Source organism: Pristiophorus japonicus, chromosome 15 (genome assembly GCF_044704955.1).
Source record: "Pristiophorus japonicus isolate sPriJap1 chromosome 15, sPriJap1.hap1, whole genome shotgun sequence".
NCBI classification, from domain to species: Eukaryota; Metazoa; Chordata; class Chondrichthyes; family Pristiophoridae; genus Pristiophorus; species Pristiophorus japonicus.
In genome coordinates, this window is record NC_091991.1 from 50131197 (window position 1) to 50153193 (window position 21997).

General features: G+C 41.9%; 1 protein-coding gene across 4 annotated transcripts in view; it reads right to left on the minus strand.

Annotated features, from left to right (window-relative positions):
• borcs5 (BLOC-1 related complex subunit 5) overlaps positions 1-21997 on the minus strand; it is a 164844-nt gene that overhangs the window by 87478 nt on the left and 55369 nt on the right. The gene's annotated exons all lie outside the window — the stretch shown is intronic.

A 21997-nucleotide genomic window follows, 5' to 3' on the forward strand; every position in this document is an offset into this window, starting at 1 on the left:
CCTCAAAAACAATTCACATATATTCTCTGTAGAAATAATCAAACCAACTTAGTTCCGACAGGGGACTGTTTGTGAGCAATCAGTATAAATAAACAGCGGCAGATCCTCTTTAAATATCAAGGTTCATTTCACACAGGCAAGGATGGATTATATTACTCTTAGCCCTCACATTCTGACAAAAGAATTCTCAATAGACTTTAGCTTCGTTAAAAAATCTCAGAGACTAGTCTTAGCTACAAATTCATATAAAACGTACAAATTATTGTAACTTGAAATCAGATGGATCTAATTTTATTATAAAGACTTTAACAATTCAGTTAAATAGTCAGAACCTAAACTCCAGCCATGCAATTGCATATTTAAAATTCAGCTGTGGCATTCCCAGCATTGAATTCATCTTATATCATATGTGTAGTGTGTCACGTTAAGTTTCTCAACCTGTCACTGACTTCCAGAATCACAAACACAAGCACATAGCTAAAAAGAGCAGCCTAACATTTTGACTTCAGCACTTCACTCTACAAAGTTTATATTCCCCGTCACTTGGTACGTCAGAGCATAGAACACAGAAACATTCTGCAAAAGCAAAATACTGCGGATGCTGGAAATCTGAAATAAAAATAGAAAATGCTGGAAATACTCAGCAGGTTAGGCAGCATCTGTGGAGAGAGAAACAGAGTTAACGTTTCAAGTCGATGACCTTTTGTCAGAACAGTAACATTCTGCAATGGTTAAGTTCCCACACAATAAAGCAATTATGTTGTTTCAATATTTTTCAAAAACTAAAACAGCTAAATCTGTGTTACACACAATGAGACTTGGGGGGGGGGGGGGGGCGGGGGAAGACTTCCGCCTTCATTTTCGGCGGTTTTCTCAGCGGTACAGCTGTTTTTGAGAGAGAAACTGCCCGGCGAAAGCTTCCCCCTTACTTTTTAAATGTTATCGCCCACATCTCGAAACAACCGCCGGGACCAAACCGCCGACGTGCACCGCCGAGAAAATCGCCAGGACGCCCGTCCAGATCGCCGAGGGAACTGTTCTGTAAAAGCTGCTTAAACAAGGCGGTAGGTGAGTACTCTGCAAAGAAAGGCAAGTTAAAATTTCTTTTTTTTTAAATTGTAAAACAGCGATTAACCGTAAAACTATCTTGGGAATGTTTTTTTAACATTTTTTAGTGATTTTTTTTTTTACGTTTTCCCCCCTCCCTAAACCCAACCGCAGCCTCAGAATAAATTTTTAAAAAAATTTTAAGAACAGCCCGTTTCACCTAGTTTCGCCTTTAACTGCCGAGAATACTGTTGCAAGATCCATTTTCTCGCCGGGCGATATGTTTTACCTTAATTATGGAAATTCTCGCCCGCATTAATTGCAGAACGTTAGCATTTTTTCAGGGCAGCAATCGGGCGTTGAGGGGCTTTAGGGAAAGTCTAGCCCTTGGTATTTTCTAGAGAAGTAAACCATAAGTGTGTTGGGCCTGCCAGCATTTTCAGTAAATCGCAGGCCCCCAATGAATCCTCTCTATAGGGGTGCACTAGTTTGTAACTTTCAATCCTAGTTTGGATATACACAATCTAGAAGTAAATCTTTTAGCAAATTTGTTTCAAAAGTACTTGTAAAATGCTTTCACTCTGCCACTTATGTATGTCAAGAATTATTAAGATAAAAGAGCTCACTGCAATACTCCATTTTCCTGAAGCACTAAATAAACTCCAGACCACCGAAACATAAAGCTGAATCCAGTCCATCAATATCCCAGCCAACTCCACTTTGAATTTATGAAACTGGCAAGTTACCCTTTTACGAGACAGGTAATAACCCAGTTACTACAGTGCCCATAATTTATTTGGACATAATGACATTAAGTTGGCATTCTCACTCCGAGTGAGTTCAGAAGAATGGTTGTTGTGGGAAATCAAAAATAATTACCCTAGCCAACAGGGTAAGATTCAGATTGAGATTGAGGTTACTTTTCAGACAAGCTGTTGTGGCAGAGTTAAAAGGAACTTTGTCCTACATCTGGCTGCCCTGTACCTGACCCAATGTTGATAGTGACAAAATGACCTAATCAAAGAAAATATGTTCCATTTCCCAGTGCTGACATCAGCCAGCTTGATAAACACAAACATTCACCACGAAAAAATGTTGTTGCTTTAAAATTCATCAGCAGCACAATTTTATTTTAAGACAGTCAAGCTTTCATCAGGACCATCATCTAAAAGTTTTAAAATTACACTTTTTCATTGCTAAATTTAAGCTGTTCTATGTCGCCATTTAACTGTTCCACTAGGCTGTATCCCATGGCATCATTTGGTGAACGTACTTGAGGAAAACAGAAAATACTGGAAATAGCATGTCAGACAGCATTAGTAGCATTAGAAAAGACAGGTTAATGTTTTGGGCTTAACCCCAACCTGCCTTTTTGCTTTACAGAAGCTGACTGACCCACTATACTTTACGGACATGTTCTGCTTTTATTTCAGAATTCCAGATTTTATTTACATAGTTATGAGGTTCATGGATCAGAAAGATAAGAACGCCATTTTGTTCAATGTTTTTTTCCACAAAAAGCATACCAGTAAAATCACTATAGTGAAAATAATCACCACTTTTTTTTTTAGGTGCTGATCTTGGAATTATTACAAGGCAGCAATCTAAACATCACAAAGCTGGAATGGCAAAACACAAGTAGTTTATAAGAACTGAAGCAATACGATCCTCAAAACAAAAGGAAATAATCTCAAAAAAATTACATAATCCAAGTAATAAAAAGGGAATTTGACTTTGTGAATGTAGATCAGTGGGCCTGAAGAAGATTCATCCTGGGTTTTTCATCGGCACAGTCTGGGTATTGAATCTGTGACTTTCTTGGTTTGTACAATTCAGTTTCATTGAGCCATCAAGCAATCCGTATATATATATTAGCAGATCTCCCATAATTATAGTCATGGTAGGTCCAAAATGTACTATTTTACAAGGACAGACATGTTATACAATGAAATACACAATGTATTATTATATGGCAAAGTGGAGTTGCATCCCTTTACCGCTATAAAAATCAAATTAATGTTAAATAAACAGAGCCTCAACTGATGATTGATCAGGAAACTTTGCAAATCAGGTACAGATGCCAGCTCAGAGCAAGCAGCATTTTAAGACTATTTTGCATCAACAAAAAGGTATTGCTCTCCCACTAGGTTTCCACCCGTGCCACAGCGCTGTCACTGCCCTAATCAAAGTCACAAATGACATCCTGTGTGTGTGACCACTATCCCTCCTCATCCTTCTTGATCCTTTGCAATCTTTGACAAGTTTGACCACATCCTCCTCCTCCAATGCCTCTCCTCCGTTGTCCAGCGGAGTGGGACAGTCCTCGCCTGGTTCTACTCTTACCTATCCAGTCATAGCCAGAGAATTTCGTGCAAATGGCTTTTGTTCCCGTCCCCACAGCTTTAATTTATAGTACCCCGAGGATCTATCCTTGGCGCCTTCCTATTTCTCATCTATATGCTGCCCGTCAGCGACATCCTCTGACGATGTAACGTCTGGTTCCACTTGTACGCTTACGACACCCAGCTCCACTTGTCTCGACCCCTTCACTGCCTACAGGTTGTCAGACTGCTTATCTGACACCTAGTTCTGGATCATCCGTAATTTCTTCCAATTAAACGTTGGGAATACCAAAGCCAGTGTCTTCGGCCACATTCCCTCTCCACTGATTCCACCCGTTCCCTCTTAACCAAGTCCATCCCCCTCCATGGCCACTGACTCAAGCTGAACCAGACTGTTTGCAATCTCTGTATTCAACCAAGCTGAGCTTCCGACCCTATATCCTCTCAATCACGAAGAAAGCCTATTTCCACCTACGTAACATTGTCCGTCTCGTTCCCTACCTCAGCCCATATGTTGCTGGAACCCTCATCCATGCTTTTGTTGCCTCTCACCTTGCACCCTCCGTAAACTTGAACTCATCCAAAACTCTGCTTCCCGTATCCTAATCTGCACCAAGTACCATTCATCTATCACCCTGTGCTTGCTGACCTATAGTGCTCCTGATCATACCGACGCATCGATTTTAAAATTCTCTTCCTCGTATTCAAATCCCTCCATGGCCTCACCTCTCCCTAGCTTTGCAACCTCCTCCAACCCTCCAAGAACTCCGCGTTCCTCCAACTTTGGCCTCTTGCGCATCCCCCACTCCCTTTGCTCCACCGTTGCAGTCGTGCCTTCAGCCATTTACGATCTGGAATTCCCTCCCTAAACAAATAGCCTCTCTACCTCTCTCTCATTCTTTAAGATGCTCTTTTCCCAAGCTTTGGTCACCCTTCCTAATAATCTGCTCCTTTGCTGTTAATTTTAGTGTGACTACACTGCTGTGAAGCGTCTTGGGATATTTTCTTACATTAAAAGCACTATATAAATTGGTGGTGTCATATTTGCAGTACGATATCTGAAAATGCAGATATGATGTTTAAAGTATTACTAGTGGATCTTCCATGATGTTGCTCAAGGGGAGTTAGATTTTCTAATTATAAGGATGTTAAGTCATGTAATGCACAATATATTAAGGCCACTGATTTACAGTGATTAAATAAGTTAAATAGTGTTATGTTGTAATTTCAAATATTTACTGGTATTTTCGGGATTAAATCAGCACTTCAGTACAGTTTTCATGAAAACTGCAAAACAATTGCCTTGATTAGTACTATATGTTTCTTTACCAATACTCAATGTTATTTCATCATTTTTAAAGCCCAGGATATAGATAGCAGGATGGTAAGCAACATGTCCCAGGCTCAAGGTATGTGCTTGTTGTTTAGCAGGATTCAGGAGGGGATCATATGGTTTAGTGACAACAGCCGGGATCCTGGACTTCAGTAACACTGGAAGAAGGGTGGTCCTGCAATTTTACTGAACGGGAGGATGGCAACAATGCAAAGGAGGTTGATAATCTGAAATATTTTTGTTCAAATAAATGTGCAAATTGTATTCAATTGTTTCTCTTACCCATATAGCTACATTAATTAGAATATGTTTGATCTGATAGTTTAAAACAGCACTGCTATTTGTAATTACCTCAAGTCTTTGTGGAACACTTGAAAAGCTTTCAAAATTTGATTTAGGCTAAGGACATGGATTTTAACTGCAACTGGCTTCTAAACTCCTTATATACGGTTACTGGATTTAAAGAGACAGCCACAAAACCAAAACTAGACATAATATTTTGGGGTAGAGTTTCCGCTTTGGGTGCAAGCGGCAATTCTGGTGCAAATAGCGCCTGTTTTGCAAAGTGCTTTTCTCCCTCTCCAGGAGGTTCCACTCAAAATAATTTTCATAATCGCCAAACGCAAAATTTGCCATGAAGCAGTGCAATTGGCAGTGTTTTAAAACGTAAATTTTTTTTAAAATTGCTTTAATAACATTTCCTTCATATACGGAAGAGTGGTAGCTTGGTGAAGTTTGATTAAAACAGCTGAAAATGGGTTTATCACAAAAAAGAAACATTTTCAATTAGTGTCAATCCACCACCTTTCAGTAACCCTATTTCAATTAATGAAATTCATTTACATCCAGTATATAGCACAGAAACAGGCCATTCGGCACAACTGGTCTATGCCGGTGTTTATGCTACACACGAGCTTCTTCCCACCCCTCTTCATCTAACTCTATCAGTATAACCTCCTATTGTTCCCTAGCTTCCCCTTAAATGCATCCAAGCCATTTGTCTCAACTACCCCTTGTGGTAGCACTTGCCACATTCTTGCCACTCTTTGGGTAAAAAAGTTGTTCCTGAATTCCCTATTGGATTTATTAATGACTATCTTATATTTATGGACCCTAATTTTTGAATCCCCTACAAGTGGAAACATCTTCTCTATGTATACCCTATCAAACCCCTTCATTAATTTAAAGAACTCTATCTGATCACCTCTCAGCCTTCTCTTTTCTAGAGAAGAGCCCCAGCCTGTTCAATCTTTCCTAATAGGTATAACCTCTCAATTCTGCCATCAACCTTGTAAAAAAATGTTGCACCTTCTCCAATGCCTCTATATCCTTTTTATAATAAGACGAGCAGAATTGTGCACAGTACTCAAAGTGTGGTTCAACCAAAGTTTGACACAAGTTTAACATGATTTACCTGCTTTTCAATTCTATCCCTCGAGAAATAAACCCTAGTGCTTGGTTTGTTTGTTTTTTTGAAATTGCCTTATTAACCTGTGTCATTACTTTTAGTGATGTGTATCTGTACCCCTAGATCCCTTTGCTCCTCTATCCCATTTAGACCCTTATTATCAAGTATTGTGTAGCCTCCTTATTCTTCCTACCAAAATGCACTACATCACACTTATTTATACCCATTCTGTGTTTATTAATGTCTTCCTGCATTTTGTCACAATCTTCCTTTTTATTAACTGCACCCACAAATTTAGATATTGTACTTCCGATTCCAGAGTTCAAATCGTTAATACAAACTGTGAACAACAGTGGTCCCATCACCGATCCCTGTGGAACACCATTTCCCACCTTTGCCAGTCTGAGTAGCTTCCCTTAACCCCTACCATTTTCTGTTTTGTAGCCAGCTTGCTATCCATTCTGCTACCTCTCCCAACCCCTCATGGGTTTACTATGTGGTACCTTATCGAAGGTATGGGAGCAGAGGGGTGAGGGGTGAATGAGACTTGATGCAACTTAGGATACAGGCAGCAGCTTTGGATGAACAGAAGTTTGTAAACCCGTGATTTATAAAGATTTAGCATTTATAATTTATGCCTCTATTTATAAAGCCAAGGATCCCCTTGGAATGTGTTACAAGGCTGTAAAGTAATCAAGGCATTCAGAAGATTCAATAAATGACCACAGTTAATCATCTCAACTCTTGATATTGGCCCAGAAATCCCGATCGGCTGCTTCTGATCGGGTACAAAAAAAACTTTAAAACAAATGCGCACTTAATTTATCCTGCTGCGTCCACACGAGTTCCCAGTCCTGAGGCCTCCTCTGACTGCGCATCACGGCACATGCACGTCAGGCGAACGCAGGCCTGGAGCTGCAGACACCTGGCTCTGGCCAATCAGGTAAAGTATGTTCTCATTCATAATAATGGGAACTCCCATTATTATGAATAAGTTGGAGTTCCCATTATTATGAATGAGAAACCGCCCCCAAAACACACAAAACCAATAAATAAAAACTAGAAAAAATACACAACATATTTTTATTAATTTAAATTAAAGTAATTTATGTATTTAAAAAAAAAAATTCTGATTTAAAAAAAGTTTTTAAAATTATGGTTTAAAATAAACTTACCGTAGTGGGGAGGGTTTTTAACAATAAAATGTGTTTTTTAAATTTAATTTTATGATGTTTTTGTGTACTTTAAAACTCTTACGCCTGTAAAAATAGGCTATGCGCCTGCTTTTATCAGGCACAAGAGTTTTGAGGATATTTCCTGGGCAAGATATGGGTAAATCCCGCAAGCTTGTCCTTGCAAATGTCCTCGCTCCAGAGATGCAGAAGATCTGTCAAGCTTGACAGATCGGAAAAGCAAGTTTTCAGCGCATGCGCATTGTGCACTGAAAACCAGCTTTTACGATGCCTTCCCGGGTATGTACACACTCCGTACGGATCCGTGAGGCTGGAATTTCTGCCCCATTGTGTTTTAGCTTGATCACATAATGCAAACCAACTATCATTAGTTATAATCAATAGTTTACACAATTAGTTCCGTATTTGAACATTTTTAATTAAATCACTTGCAGTATTGTTAATCTTTGGAGGTGGTGATAATTTATGGACACATGATGTAGCAAGAATGACAATATTTCTGAATTTTATTTCCCAGTTTTTCTCCCCATTGCTGCTGAAGCACTAATTCTTTCTGAAGTACAATTCCAAAACCACCAGCAGCCCTCCTGCACCTTGTCCAAGTGGCCATTCTTCATGTGTAAGCTTATACAATGAGTGTTGGTGGATTATTCCAACATGCATGGCACAACAGCTGAGCCCAATTCTGATCTTTCCTGAATATATGAGCAATTGCTACACCCCAACTATTACATTGTCTAAGATCAGCTAACTCCGCACAGGCCACGAATTAAACCTGTGACATTCTGATCTAAAATGCTTATTTTTAGATCATGCATTGCATTTGCCCATATGTCACTGGGGAAAAACAACACGTTTTATACTATAAGAATCACGTGACAGAATGAGAGAGCTTTGGTGAGGTTGATACTTTATCAGGATTAAATTAATAATCCAGATAAAGTACTATTTTCAGCAATGCGCTCTGCTGTTAATTGTAATAGATTTGTCTTTATTTTAGAGACCATAACATTAAAAAAAATAAAACAATTTTCTAGTTGTACTGGGGTATAGTAGTCAGTTTCTTAGTAAATGAAAAACAAAAATTACATTTTTAAAAAAGGCTGTAAAATGTACCTTCTAGTGTCCTCATGCCCAAAAGAACCAGCTTAATTTTTAATGCCTCCCTGAAGGCCTACAAACGAGTGCAATTAGCGAAAACTTCCAATGGAGATTAATTTACCCTGGGATCCTGACCAGTTTTGCCTGCTTCCAGCATGATGTTTTTAAAACTAGCGCAAAAGATTGCGGAAACTTGAGTTGAACAGAATGTAAATTGCTCTTAAAATTCCGCAATCTTGTACACTGTTTTCGGCTGAATTGTGCCGAAAAAAAAATCCAGCACAATCAAGTGGAAACTCCAGGCCTTTACTTTTATCCCAATGAGATTTAAAGAAAAATACCCCACATCAAAGTTCACAAATTGCATAGACGAATACAGACTTCCAACAGCCAATTAATAGAATGGTAAAGTAAATTCACCATTTAAACTGAGTAAAGGCCTAGAAAGGAAAGATGAGATTCAGTTTTAACCAAGGAAACTCAAGGCTACAAATGTTAAAACAAATGCTTACATTGTGCTGCTTATGTACATTTAAACAGATGCCCAAGTACAACATTCTTTTTTGAAATTTTCAATGCATCATCTGATCGCATGCCATGTGGGACCTTAACCTTTCCCCCTTCAAATTATTTGTTCCTTAATATAATGAACACAAACATCAGTATTTTTTCATCCTTGTTCATAAAGAATGCTTGTTGGAATAAGAATCAAATCTTTCATTCAGCCAAGTCTGACTTCAATTCATTAGTATTTACTGATGGTTCCCATGCAATGAGGACACACAAAAGACTGTTTTCCGGTTTTAACATTATAAGCTTATCCAAATAATTTTCATTCCGTCCTCTTCTAGCCTGCAATCTGGTCACTTGCTACTCAATCACTTTATATTTTCAAGCAGGAACCTGACATTTACTTACTTTATGGGATAAACTCAATACTGAATCAAACCTTATACCATTTTATTTTCTCCAAATTAAAAATCAGGCTTTAAAAAAAAATGCATCTTCAGGCTAATGGCATACAAGCAAAGTGTGGCCATCTACTTCTACTCCCTCCTCCACCTAGCTGTGATTGCCTTCATCCTAAGTATACTAGATATAAGAAAACAAACTAGTTCAATATTGATGCATGGTATTAATGCAATGTATGCACTATTCATTGGTTTACGGTAACAGTGGTTAATTAATGACAAGTTGTGTTTTTTTTTAAGCAGTTTTATAAAAGAAAAATTAAATCGCCAAAGCTGTCCTATTCTGTATGCAGTGCAATAAACACACAGAATTAGTTCAACTGCAATAACCTGTTTGATCACAAAATGTACAAATGACTGTGATAATTTACACATCTAAATGACAGCTGTATGGCTCAGCTAAGTAAGTTTTATCAGTTACTTTTACACACTCAGTAAATTTTCACAGCATACATTAGCCGGTGCAAATATGAACATATTAATAAGCTCAGATAAAAACACAACATCTCAATGGCACTGTCTGCTAGAAATAAATAAATAAATAGAGAGAAAAAGAAAAAAAACTTGGATTTATACAGCGCCTTTCACGTCGATCGGACATCTCAAAGCACTTTACAGCCAATGAAGTACTTTTGGAGTGTAGTCACTGTTTTCAATCTCAGACAATCTGTGCAGAGGTCAGGCCTTCCCCTGCAGTAAGGAGGGAATAAATCAGAATAGCAGAATAGCCTTTGCTTGGTCCCCACTCTCAGGTGAGTTCTTGCAACAGTTTGAGACTGTTTGGTTTGATATGGATATGTCTCTACAGTGTCAAAGACAAATTGCAATAATGTCTTAAATAGGAAACTAAACACCAAACAAACAGGCAGGTTGATTAATACCCTGATGTCATAAAATAAAGACCAGACAGTTTAATAGGTCTGTCTATTGTTGTTGGCAAGAATCAGTTTCCCAAAAATGACAAAAACTTGCCATCTGGAGAATCATGAGGCTAAAACTTGCAACATTGGTGGAGTAAGAATAAACTGTTACAAATTATTCTCAAATTTGTTTTGTGCTAAAACACAATACTGCCAAAACACAATACTGCCAACATTTGAAGATACATTGGTCATTTATTTACTGGTCTTAAAACTACCTGGCATATATTCTGTGACAGCAGTAGCACCATGTGTGTCCTTGGACCATACCCTAAAATGTTTTCTTGTGTAGTTAATATAGATTTCCTTACATGACAATAATATACACCAAATATACCATAGTTGGTAAATGGCAGGAGATGACAAGCTGAGGTTTGCTTCATTGCAGGATAAACATTTGCACTTTATTGCTTTGTTGTTTAGTCTTTCAGAATTAAAATTATGCATTCAGATATAGTATGTGTTCAATCCTTTCTGGTACTGTACTTTCATTTTGTAGCTAGGACTTATTAATCTTCAAACCAGGTATCTTTAATAAAAAGCAATGAAAACTCATACTGCTGCAACATAACCACATCAGTCAAAGATCAAAGAAATTAAGCTTTGATTCTTGGTTCCAATGTTATGATGCATTTAAATTTAAAATGGAGCAATAAGATAATTTCACAGCTAAAAGTAATTACCAGACAGGATTTTCTGTTCATTTTCCCAGGCACATCACTAATAGCTTACCTAGATACCACGCATTACTGAATAGCCTGTGACATTCACTGTCTAGGCTCACAGATGAAGAGTAATCACTTCAGCAAAGGATTGGATGTATGACAAATAGGGAGTTTGGGTCATAATTCCAATCATGAAAAATATATCTTTTTATAGGAGACACGCAGCGACTTTAAATTTTGTTTACTGCAAAAAGAAAAGTCTGACCAAATTCTCAACAGCACCACGATGCTCAGGCAGATAAACTATCAGTTTTGAGACAGAAGATAATATGATGATTTTTAATTGCAACCTTGTTTACCGGTTTGCTTTGCACGCAGGTTGGGGGGGGGGGGGGGTTATATAATTAGGTGGACAAGAGGATTTATATCTGGCAACTATTAAGCAAGGTGCTGCCTGTTTTGGGTTTTTGAATAGGTACTTGGAAATATTTCTTGTTAGCTGTATAAATAATTAAGAGCCTACTGAATCAGGCAGATCACTGGGATATCATCTTTTATTTTCCTGTCAAATTCTGTATGCTGACAAACACAGCTGGTGCTACTGTGATGTCATTGTGCCCTCCAAGAAAACATTCTCCCCTCAACTCACCCCCTGCTGCTTTGGTTTTAGAAGTATGAACAGCTAGGGAAGTACGAACTAAATTGAACCATGGAAGGTTTGACATTTTATTTTGTGTATGTCGTCAGTTTCTTGTTGAGGTTGTACTAAGGCCTCAGATTCTCAATGTCAGCTGAGAATTTGTGCAGAATAACAAGCACACAAAAAACAGGATGTTCACCTTTTCAATTTTGTGTTTGGAATTTGCAATTAATCTTCTCCCACTGAGGTAAGCACTAGACAATGCAGATTCAACGAAAATCATTGAGAGGGTAAACTGGGATGTTCGAGATGTTTAATCGGAGGATATATAACATCAGTACTGAGGTACTCGCCAGCAGTGCATTACCACTGTGTAAAACATTATGGGCCCGAAATTGGTCTTTACATAAGCTCCGCCCATTTCTCGGCGGTGCGTCGTTTCAAACCGCCGGCATACCGCTGAGACCGAAGAGCAATTTTGGTCGATCTTTTTTCAGCAGTATGCAGCGGGCAGTAGGTAACATTGTAGTCGATCCAGATTTACTTTTTTCAATAGACAGTTCACTGAACTGTGCATACGCGATTTTTGTCTTCCATTTTTTTCCAGAGAAGCTTTTTGGCCACGATTTCGGGGGTCAAGGGTCACCCACGCATGCGCAGGGAGTTGAAGTTGAGGGAGAGAGAGTGTGAGAAGGAGCAGTAAGCTAGTCAAGGATCAGTTGGCTTAATAACAGATTGCAGAGTTTTAAAATATTCATAAATAATAATTATACAATTTGAACAATAAGACATATTTTACAAATCAAAAATCATAACATAAATATAATGGAAATGTAAAAAAGTCGAAGCGCAGGAACATCGAAAGGGATGGGAGGTTAAGGGCGCCCGCCTTCGACGAGACGGAGTTAGCTGCCCTTCGAGAATATTAGAGAGAGATACTCCAACCTAACGAAGGGTGGTCGTGGAAAGCCCCCCCCCCCCACCCCCCCAAAGGAGTACAATAAGATATGGGATGCACCGGGGTAAGCTGTCGTATGAAGTGGAATGACCTGGTGAGGGTAGCAAGAGCAAGTAATGATTTTATTTATACACACCCCATATACCAAGTAAATGTAGGTTCAGTGTCACACGGATGATGTTATTTATCTTAAGGTTACGGCGATGTATTTGTGCTTTTAGGCAATGACAAGAAGATCAACGCAGTGTTTGTGTGTGTGTGTGTGTGTGTGTGTGTGTGTGTATCTGCGATGTTAAATGAATTGAAGATTTTTACTTTCATTTATTTCACTTTCTGCAGAAGACATCTGCAATAGCAGCCGATCAGCGGTGTACGGGGGTCGGGGGGAGGACCCACAACCCAAAAGCCATTAACAGAGAGATTTGTGCCCTGTCCCTGGTCAGGGATAGCAACCATGTCACCACCGGCATTGGAGCAGACCCACTCACACATGATGCGGTCCTGTCATGTCATGTAATGTAACTGTAATGTTGGCCTCATGTAATGTAATGCAATGTATGTATGTACGTATTGTCTGTCTGCGATATGTAATGCAGTCATCATCATCATAGGGAGTCCCTTGGAATCGAGGAAGACTTGTTTCCACTCCTGAAGTGAGTTCTTTGGCTCTCTTATTGGACTGTTCAGCCACCACAGACTTTGTCACAGGAGGGACAGATAGTCTTTGAGGGAAGGGACGGGTGGGACTGGTTTGCCACACGCTATTTCCGCTGCCTGCGCTGGATTTCTGCATGCTCTCGCCGTTGAGACTCGAGGAGCTCAGCGCCCTCCCAGATGCACTTCCTCCACTTAGGGCGGTCTTTGGCCAGGGACTCCCAGGTATCAGATGGGAATGTCACATTTCATTAGTGAGGCTTTGAGGGTGTCCTTGTTACGTTTACGCTGCCCAACTTTGGCTCATTTGCCATGAAGGAGCTCAGAGTAGAGCACTTGCTTTGGGAGTCTCGTGTCTGGCATGCGAACTATGTGGCCTGCCCAGCGGAGCTGATCGAGTGCGGTCAGTGCTTCAATGCTGGGGATGTTAGCCTGGACGAGGACGCTGATGTTGGTGTGTCTGTCATCCCAGAGGATTTGTAGGATCTTGGAGACATCGTTGGTGATATTTTTCCAGCGACTTGAGATGTCTACTGTACATGTCAATGTCTCTGAGCCATACAGGAAGGTGGGTATTACTACAGCCCTGTAGATCATGAGCTTGGTGGCAGTTTTGAGGGCCTGGTCTTCAAACACTCTTTTCCTCAGGCAGCCGAAGGCTGCACTGGCACACTGGAGGCGGTGTTGGATCTCGTCGTCGATGCCTGCTCTTGTTGGTAGGAGGCTCATGAGATATGGGAAGTGGTCCACGTTGTCCTGGGCCGCGCCGTGGATCTTGACTATGGAGCAGTGCTGTGCGGCAAGAACAGGCTGGTGGAGGACCTTTGTCTTATTGATGTTTAGCGTAAGGCCCATGCTTTCTTACACCTCAGTAAATACATCGACTATGTCCTGGAGTTCAGCCTCTGTATGTGCGCAGACGCAGGCGTCATCCGCGTACTGTAGCTCAATGACAGAGGTTGGGGTGGTCTTGTACCTGGCCCGGAAATGGCGCAGGTTGAACAGGTTCCCACTGGTTCTGTAGTTTAGTTCCACTCCAGCGGAGAGCTTGTTGACTGAGAGATGGAGCATGGCGACGAGGAAGATTGAGAAGAGGGTTGGGGCGATGATGCAGCCCTGTTTGACCCTGGTCCGTACGTGGATTGGATCTGTGATGGATCCGTTGGTAAGGATCAGGGTCTGCATGTTGTCGTGGAGCAGGCGGAGGATGATGATGAACTTTTGGGGCATCCGAAACGGAGGAGGACACTCCATAGACCCTCGCGGTTGACATGCGGTTGTAATGCAGTAATGGACATTTAAGTAAGACTGTGCGAAGTCACTGTACTGTGTACTCATGTAACCCTGACCCCTCTCCTGGTGCCAAATATTTTTAAATGTTGTTTTGTACTTCCAGACTTGGACGATACAGACCACACCTCCACAGAGAGACCAGAGGAGAGACCCACTGCCTCTGGCGTCACTCAGCCCTCTCCCGACTTCACCACTGGCAGAGATGATGAAGACAAGAGGAAGAGGAAGAGCCGCTGATCCTGGAGCTAGTGGAGGTGGAGTTGGGGGTGAAGATGGAGGTGGATACACCAGCGCCATGTGGGCCAGCTGGAACATTCTCCACCACCAAGTCTGTATTCAGGGGATTTCGCCATGGCTCCTCTGATTTTGCGGGACCAAGAGGTGTGCAACAACGCACCCCCAGTATTACAGTGCCTTTGCCGCAGCCGCAGGTTGATGCAGAAAAGGGTCGGTTGCTGCACGACCGATAGGCATGTACCAGGACTTGGTGCGTCTATCACAGGCCAGCATCGACATAGGTCGAGAGCTGCTCAACGCCGCAAACATCGCGGCTCTATCAGAATGGTAGTCGGAGGATATGTCGCGGTCTGATCACCGCGATGGAGCGACAGACCGACTCCATCGATGCCATGTGGCAATCGACGGGATTGGGACATGATACGGAATCCCCCCCGTGCCATAGTAGTCAGGTCGACAGCACCTGAGGGCGAGGAGCTGCCAGCAGATTCCAGCCCTGAAGCCATGCCTTCCACATCACAAGCTTCGCCTGAGGCCCCATTCATTGCGCTTGCAATGTCTGACCCCCAACGACAGAAACAGCACTCAGGGCATGGTGCTGCACGCCGGCTTGGTACCACCACAGAGAGACAGTGGGAAAGGGAAGGGCGGGAGTAAGAAAGTTGGGGGGGGGGGGGGGGAAGAGGGGAAATAGTCCCAAGGGTGGTGCAGCACATGGTCGAGGTTGAGGACAGTAAAGGGTCTTTTGTTGTACTTGTTCATTTAATAATTGAAATTTGATTTTTTTAAAGTTTATTCAAGTTGTTAAAGTTATTAAAGTTGTTACAGTTGTTTTATAGTTATAAGTTTTACAAAGTCTTAAAATTGTATATTTTTTACATAAACGTTGGAATTGAATTTAAGCACTCTCTTGTACAGTGTCAAACCTTTGGGGTAACAGTCATCAGGATCCCAAAATGCAGCTCACCACATTCAAGCAAAGCATTCATTTATATATTGAGGGTGAGGAAGTAGTGTCTCAAACGAGCATACTATGCTTAAACAAAGGGGACTACAGTGGGATGAGGGCAGAGTTGGCTAAAGTAGACTGGAAACACAGACTAAACGGTGGCACAATTGAGGAACAGCGGAGGACTTTTAAGGAGGTCTTTCATAGTGTTCAACAAAAATATATTCCAGTGAAAAAGGGCGGTAAGAGAAGGGATAACCAGCCGTGGATAACCAAGGAAATAAAGGAGAGTATCAAATTAAAAACCAATGCGTATAAGGTGGCCAAGGTTAGTGGAAAACTAGAAGATTGGGAAAATTTTAAACAACAGCAAAGAATGACTAAGAAAGCAATAAAGAAAGGAAAGATAGATTACAAAGGTAAACTTGCGCAAAACATAAAAACAGATAGTAAAAGCTTTTACAGATATATAAAACGGAAAAGAGTGACTAAAGTAAATGTTGGTCCCTTAGAAGATGAGAAGGGGGATTTAATAATGGGAAATGTGGAAATGGCTGAGACTTTAAACAATTATTTTGCTTCAGTCTTCACAGTGGAAGACACAAAAACCATGCCAAAAATTGCTGGTCACAGGAATGTGGGAAGGGAGGACCTTGAGACAATCATTATCACTAGGGGGGTAGTGCTGGACAGGCTAATGGGACTCAAGGTAGACAAGTCCCCTGGTCCTGATGAAATGCATCCCAGGGTATTAAAAGAGATGGTGGAAGTTATAGCCGATGCATTCGTTATAATCTACCAAAACTCTCTGGACTCTGCCAAACTAGGTACCAGCGGTTTGGAAAGCAGCTGATGTAATGCCTCTGTTTAAAAAAGGGGGCAGACAAAAGGCAGGTAACTATAGGCCGGTTAGTTTAACATCTGTAGTGGGGAAAATGCTTGAAACTATCATTAAGGAACAAATAGCGGGACATCTAGATAGGAATAGTGCAATCAAGCAGACGCAACATGGATTCATGAAGGGGAAATCATGTTTAACTAATTTACTAGAATTCTTTGAGGATATAATGAGCATGGTGGATAGAGGTGTACCGATGGATGTGGTGTATTTAGATTTCCAAAAGGCATTCGATAAGGTGCCACACAAAAGGTTACTGCAGAAGATAAAGGTACGCGGAGTCAGAGGAAATGTATTAGCATGGATAGAGAATTGGCTGGCTAACAGAAAGCAGAGAGTCGGGATAAATGGGTCCTTTTCGGGTTGGAAATCGGTGGCTAGTGGTGTGCCACAGGGATCGGTGCTGGGACCACAACTGTTTACAATATACATAGATGACCTGGAAGAGGGGACAGAGTATAGTGTAACAAAATTTGCAGATGACACAAAGATTAGTGGGAAAGTGGGTTGTGTAGAGGACAGAGAGGCTGCAAAGAGATTTAGATAGGTTAAGCGAATGGGCTAAGGTTTGGCAGATGGAATACAATGTCGGAAAGTGTGAGGTCATCCACCTTGGGAAAAAAAAAACAGTAAAAGGGAATATTATTTGAATGGGGAGAAATTACAACATGCTGCGGTGCAGAGGGACCTGGGGGTCCTTGTGCATGAATCCCAAAAAGTTAGTTTGCAGGTGCAGCAGGTAATCAGGAAGGCGAATGGAATGTTGGCCTTCATTGCGAGAGGGATGGAGTACAAAAGCAGGGAGGTCCTGCTGCAACTGTACAGGGTATTGGTGAGGCCACACCTGGAGTACTGCGTGCAGTTTTTGTCACCTTACTTAAGGAAGGATATACTTGCTTTGGAGGGGGTACAGAGACGATTCACTAGGCTGATTCCGGAGATGAGGGGGTTACCTTATGATGATAGCTTGAGTAGACTTGGTCTTTACTCGTTGGAGTTCAGAAGGATGAGGGGTGATCTTATAGAAACATTTAAAATAATGAAAGGGACAGACAAGATAGAGGCAGAGAGGTTGTTTCCACTGGTCGGCAAGACTAGTACTAGGGGGCACAGCCTCAAAATATGGGGGAGCCAATTTAAAACCGAGTTGAGAAGGAATTTCTTCTCCCAGAGGGTTGTGAATCTGTGGAATTCTCTGCCCAAGGAAGCAGTTGAGGCTAGCTCATTGAATGTATTCAAGTCACAGATAGATAGATTTTTAACCAATAAGGGAATTAAGGGTTACGGGGAGTGGGCGGGTAAGTGGAGCTGAGTCCACGGCCAGATCAGCCATGATCTTGTTGAATGGCGGAGCAGGCTCGAGGGGCTAGATGGCCTACTCCTGTTCCTAATTCTTATGTTCTTATGAGCTGCTGTCGTAACAATTTTGCAGTGGCATACGCTCCATGTGCCCTCCCCTGTGGTGTTGGGGGTGGAGGGGGGTGATGCCATGGGTTCATCTGGAAGCTCCTCCTTATTTTCCTCCTCAGTCTCCTGCACTCTCTCCTCAGGTGGTCCCACAGTCCCCTGTGGTAATTCTTGTCCCCGCATGATTGCTAAATTATGCAACATGCGGCACACCACTGTGAACTGAGCAACCTGCTCAGGGTGGTATTGCAGCCTGCCTCCCGAGTGGTGCAAATATCAAAAGCGCTGCTTCAGCACTCCAATTGTCTTTTTGATAATATTACATGTGGTTATATGGCTCTTATTATATCGTTCCTCGGCTTCTGTCTGAGGGCTCCGAGGGGAGGGGGGGGGGGTTGTCAAGAGCCAGGTGGCGAGGCCATACCCTTTGTCCCCCAGCATCCAGCATTTACCTTATGGCTCAGACTTCAACAGGTTAGAGACAGTGCTCTCACGCATGATGTGCGCATCACGGATGCTCCCTGGAAAGTTGGCATTCGCTGCTATTATGCCGTGTATGGTCGCATACGAGCTGTATGTTGAGGGAGTGGAATCGCTTACAGTTTCGGTACACCTCTGCCTCCTGTAATGGTGCTCGCAGGGCAATATGGTACAGTCAACAGCACCCTGCACCTTGGAGAAACCGGCAAGGCGTGCAAATCCCAAAGCCCTGTCACTCTGTGCCTCCCTGATCATTGGGAAGTTTATAAATTCCATCAGGCGTGCATACAGTGCTTCGGTTACTTGTCGAATGCATCGATGAGTAGCGTGCTGAGAAATGCAGCATTTGTCCCCAGCTGATGCCTGAAAAGAGCCACATGCATAAAAAGAGCGACAGTCACCTTCATCTCGACAGAGTGCGCAGTAATGTTGGTGGTACTGTGCTGCAGACCTGCCTTAATGAGCTGGCAAATCTCATTGATCAACACTTTTCGGAAGCATATCCTGCGAACGCATTGTCGATCGGTCAGGTCTAAGTATGAACGTTTCTCCCTGAAAATCCTTTGCAGATATGGCCTCCACCTCCTCATCAGTCTGCGACTTCCTCTATTACCCCAATAACTCTGCTAAATAAATCTTCTCACATCTGGATCATCCATTATACAGGTAGTCAGCAACACAGGCTGAGATAGTACGGGTCCCATTCTTTTTAAATTTCCAGAATATTTTTCAGTGAAAAAAATATAACTAAAATGCCTTTGATCTTAATTTACTCAGTACCAATAAAAATACCTTTTCCACGTAAATTGCACGGTAAAGTTACTGTTCACCTCAGAAATACAGAGGTGCTGCTTTAGCTGACTGTTCCCGATTTTAAAATGGCGGCTCCGAGCACTACTGCCCATTCCCGCCCACTTAACCGTGTAAAATCACCTGTTCCAGGACCATATGCAGCACCGATGGTATGTCGGCGGTATGCTACACAAATCTGACTTTTTGGGCGGTTTGCAGGCGGTTCTGCACGGCGGACATGTGTATACCGCTCGGCGATTTGTCAATGATGAATATTCCGCTGAGCGGTATGTAGCCATTTTTTCACCAAAATTGCATTTTGGGCGGTAAGCGGGCGTTACATCGATGAATTCCAGGCCCTATGGAATAACTGGACACTGGACACATTCTTCCATTGCACATCTGCCCTCTACTGGCACAAATTAAACATAATTCAAAACTTAGGGGGCAGGCGAGTCCTACAACCTGAAAGACACAACTCATTCACACCTGCAATACTTTAAGTTATGGTTGTTACATATGTGAAAAAAAATATTCAAAGCTTAGGATATGTTTTCAAATAAAAAAATGTTAGATGGAAAATAATGGTAAATGTCTTTCAGCTAAATTTGAAAGTGACGATTTTGTCCAACCACAGCACGATATAGTTTTGATATTAAATTTGTCTTTATCCTACCTTGATGTCATAGAGACAACTAAGAAAACTACTCAGCCTGTGCAAGAATTCTCTCAACTGAAGTTTGACTTGGACGCTGCTGAATGCAACACCATGGAGTGGTGAGGGGTGAATTTGCGCATGAGATAGAACGCTCTACTGAGTAATCTAGCTCAGTCACACTGCTATGGGGAGGCAATAAGGTTCCCTACATGGTGTGGGGATGGAAGGAATTGGAGGGAGGGTTGTCATCAACTGGTTCTTAAACATTTTCTCGTGCCCTCTCAAGGGCAGGCATAGGTGAAAGTCTGGGGAGTTTGCCAGTTTCTCACGAGCAGTTGGCACATAGGTGAGTAGTGAAAAAGCAGAGAAAAAAATTAAATCGAGATACAGAGATCACAAAAGTAAATTAAAAACTCACAAGACTTAAATTAGCCCAGTCAAACATTCGGGAACACACAAAGGTTCTATTAACTATAAATAATGCAAAATTGAACATTCTACATTGCACGAGAAATATACTAAAACATACAACTGCCAATGAATTGCAAATAGTTAGATTATAAACAAAAGGTAACTTTCAGAGTACTGTAAGTTACTCATTTTTAATAAGATGCAGCTGCTTTATTTTTCCAGAGAGGTCAGTATTTGAGGGACTTGTCCAGAGAGCCCATGTGTCCATTTAAATGAATTAGGAGCCTTTCAGACATCTTCATGGAACATATCTTCCAACAGTATTGATCTGTGCTATTTGTTATTTCAGACTGACCAAGAACACTCTTTGCGTGCTGTTATATTGTTACTTTTTTGACTATCGGCAAAATATGATTCCAGACTTTAGCTGTGCAAACTCTCCACCAAGAGATGACCATCTTGCACCAATTATGCTCAACACCATATGGAATACAACTCCAGTGTGGTGTCAAGTCAGTATTTACAAGTGCGCAAAAAGCCCATTTTACAAATTTACGCAAAGTTTGAAAAAGTCTGAGAGAGTGGGGGCTCCCACTGCACATTAAACATTGACAGGGCAGTGTGCTAAACCAGTGCACTACCCAGTCTCCAGCCCCCACACCCTTTTAAAGAATGAGTTACAGCATGCAGTTATTAGTTAAATAACTTGAGAGAAGACTATTGACGGCCCTTATTATGGAGTATCCTTTAAATGTGAATACAGAGAAGTTAGTAGCATTAAAAGTTTTTGCTAAAAGTGGTTACTTTTCTCTTCCACTAACTTCTTACCTTATGTTTTAAATTAAAATATGAGATTACAACAGAACTCTTTTTGGGAGGAAACTAAAACATTAAATCGTGTCCCCCCGATCTGGGGGACACACCAAACATTTTCAAGGCCCTTTTTTGTGTTTTTTTTTTGTTTTTTTTAAAAAGTTTTTTTTTAGGCACTAAAATCATACTTTTTTCTTCAAGTGCCCCCTATAAAAGGGGAGGGGGACACTAAAAACTCCGGCAATTAAAACAAATTAAACTTTAAAACATAAAATCAAATTAAAATTTGGTTGCCGGGCGTGATGATGCACTCCAGTCCCTCCGGTGCCCACCTCTCGCGGAAGGCCGCGAGTGTACCGGTGGACACCGCGTGCTCCATCTCCAAAGACACCCTGGCGCGGATGTACGCGCGGAAGAGAGGCAGGCAGTCAGGCTGAACGACCCCCTCGACCGCCCGCTGCCTGGACCGGCTGATGGCACCCTTGGCCGTGCCCAGGAGCAGTCCTACGAGGAGGCCCTCGGACCTACCCGCTCCCCTCCGCACAGGGTGCCCAAAGATCAGGAGTGTGGGACTGAAGTGCAGCCAGAATTTCAGGAGCAGCCCCTTTAAATAGTAAAACAGGGGCTGCAACCTCGCACATTCAGTAAAAACATGGAACACGGACTCTTCCAGACCGCAGAAATTGCAGGTGGCCTGGGAGCCCGTGAACCGGCTTAAACATTTATTGCACGGCACTGCTCCGTGCACCACCCTCCAGGCCAAGTCCCCGATAAATAGTGGGAGGACTCCCGCGTAGAGTGCCCTCCATCGGGGACCCCCGCCTCCT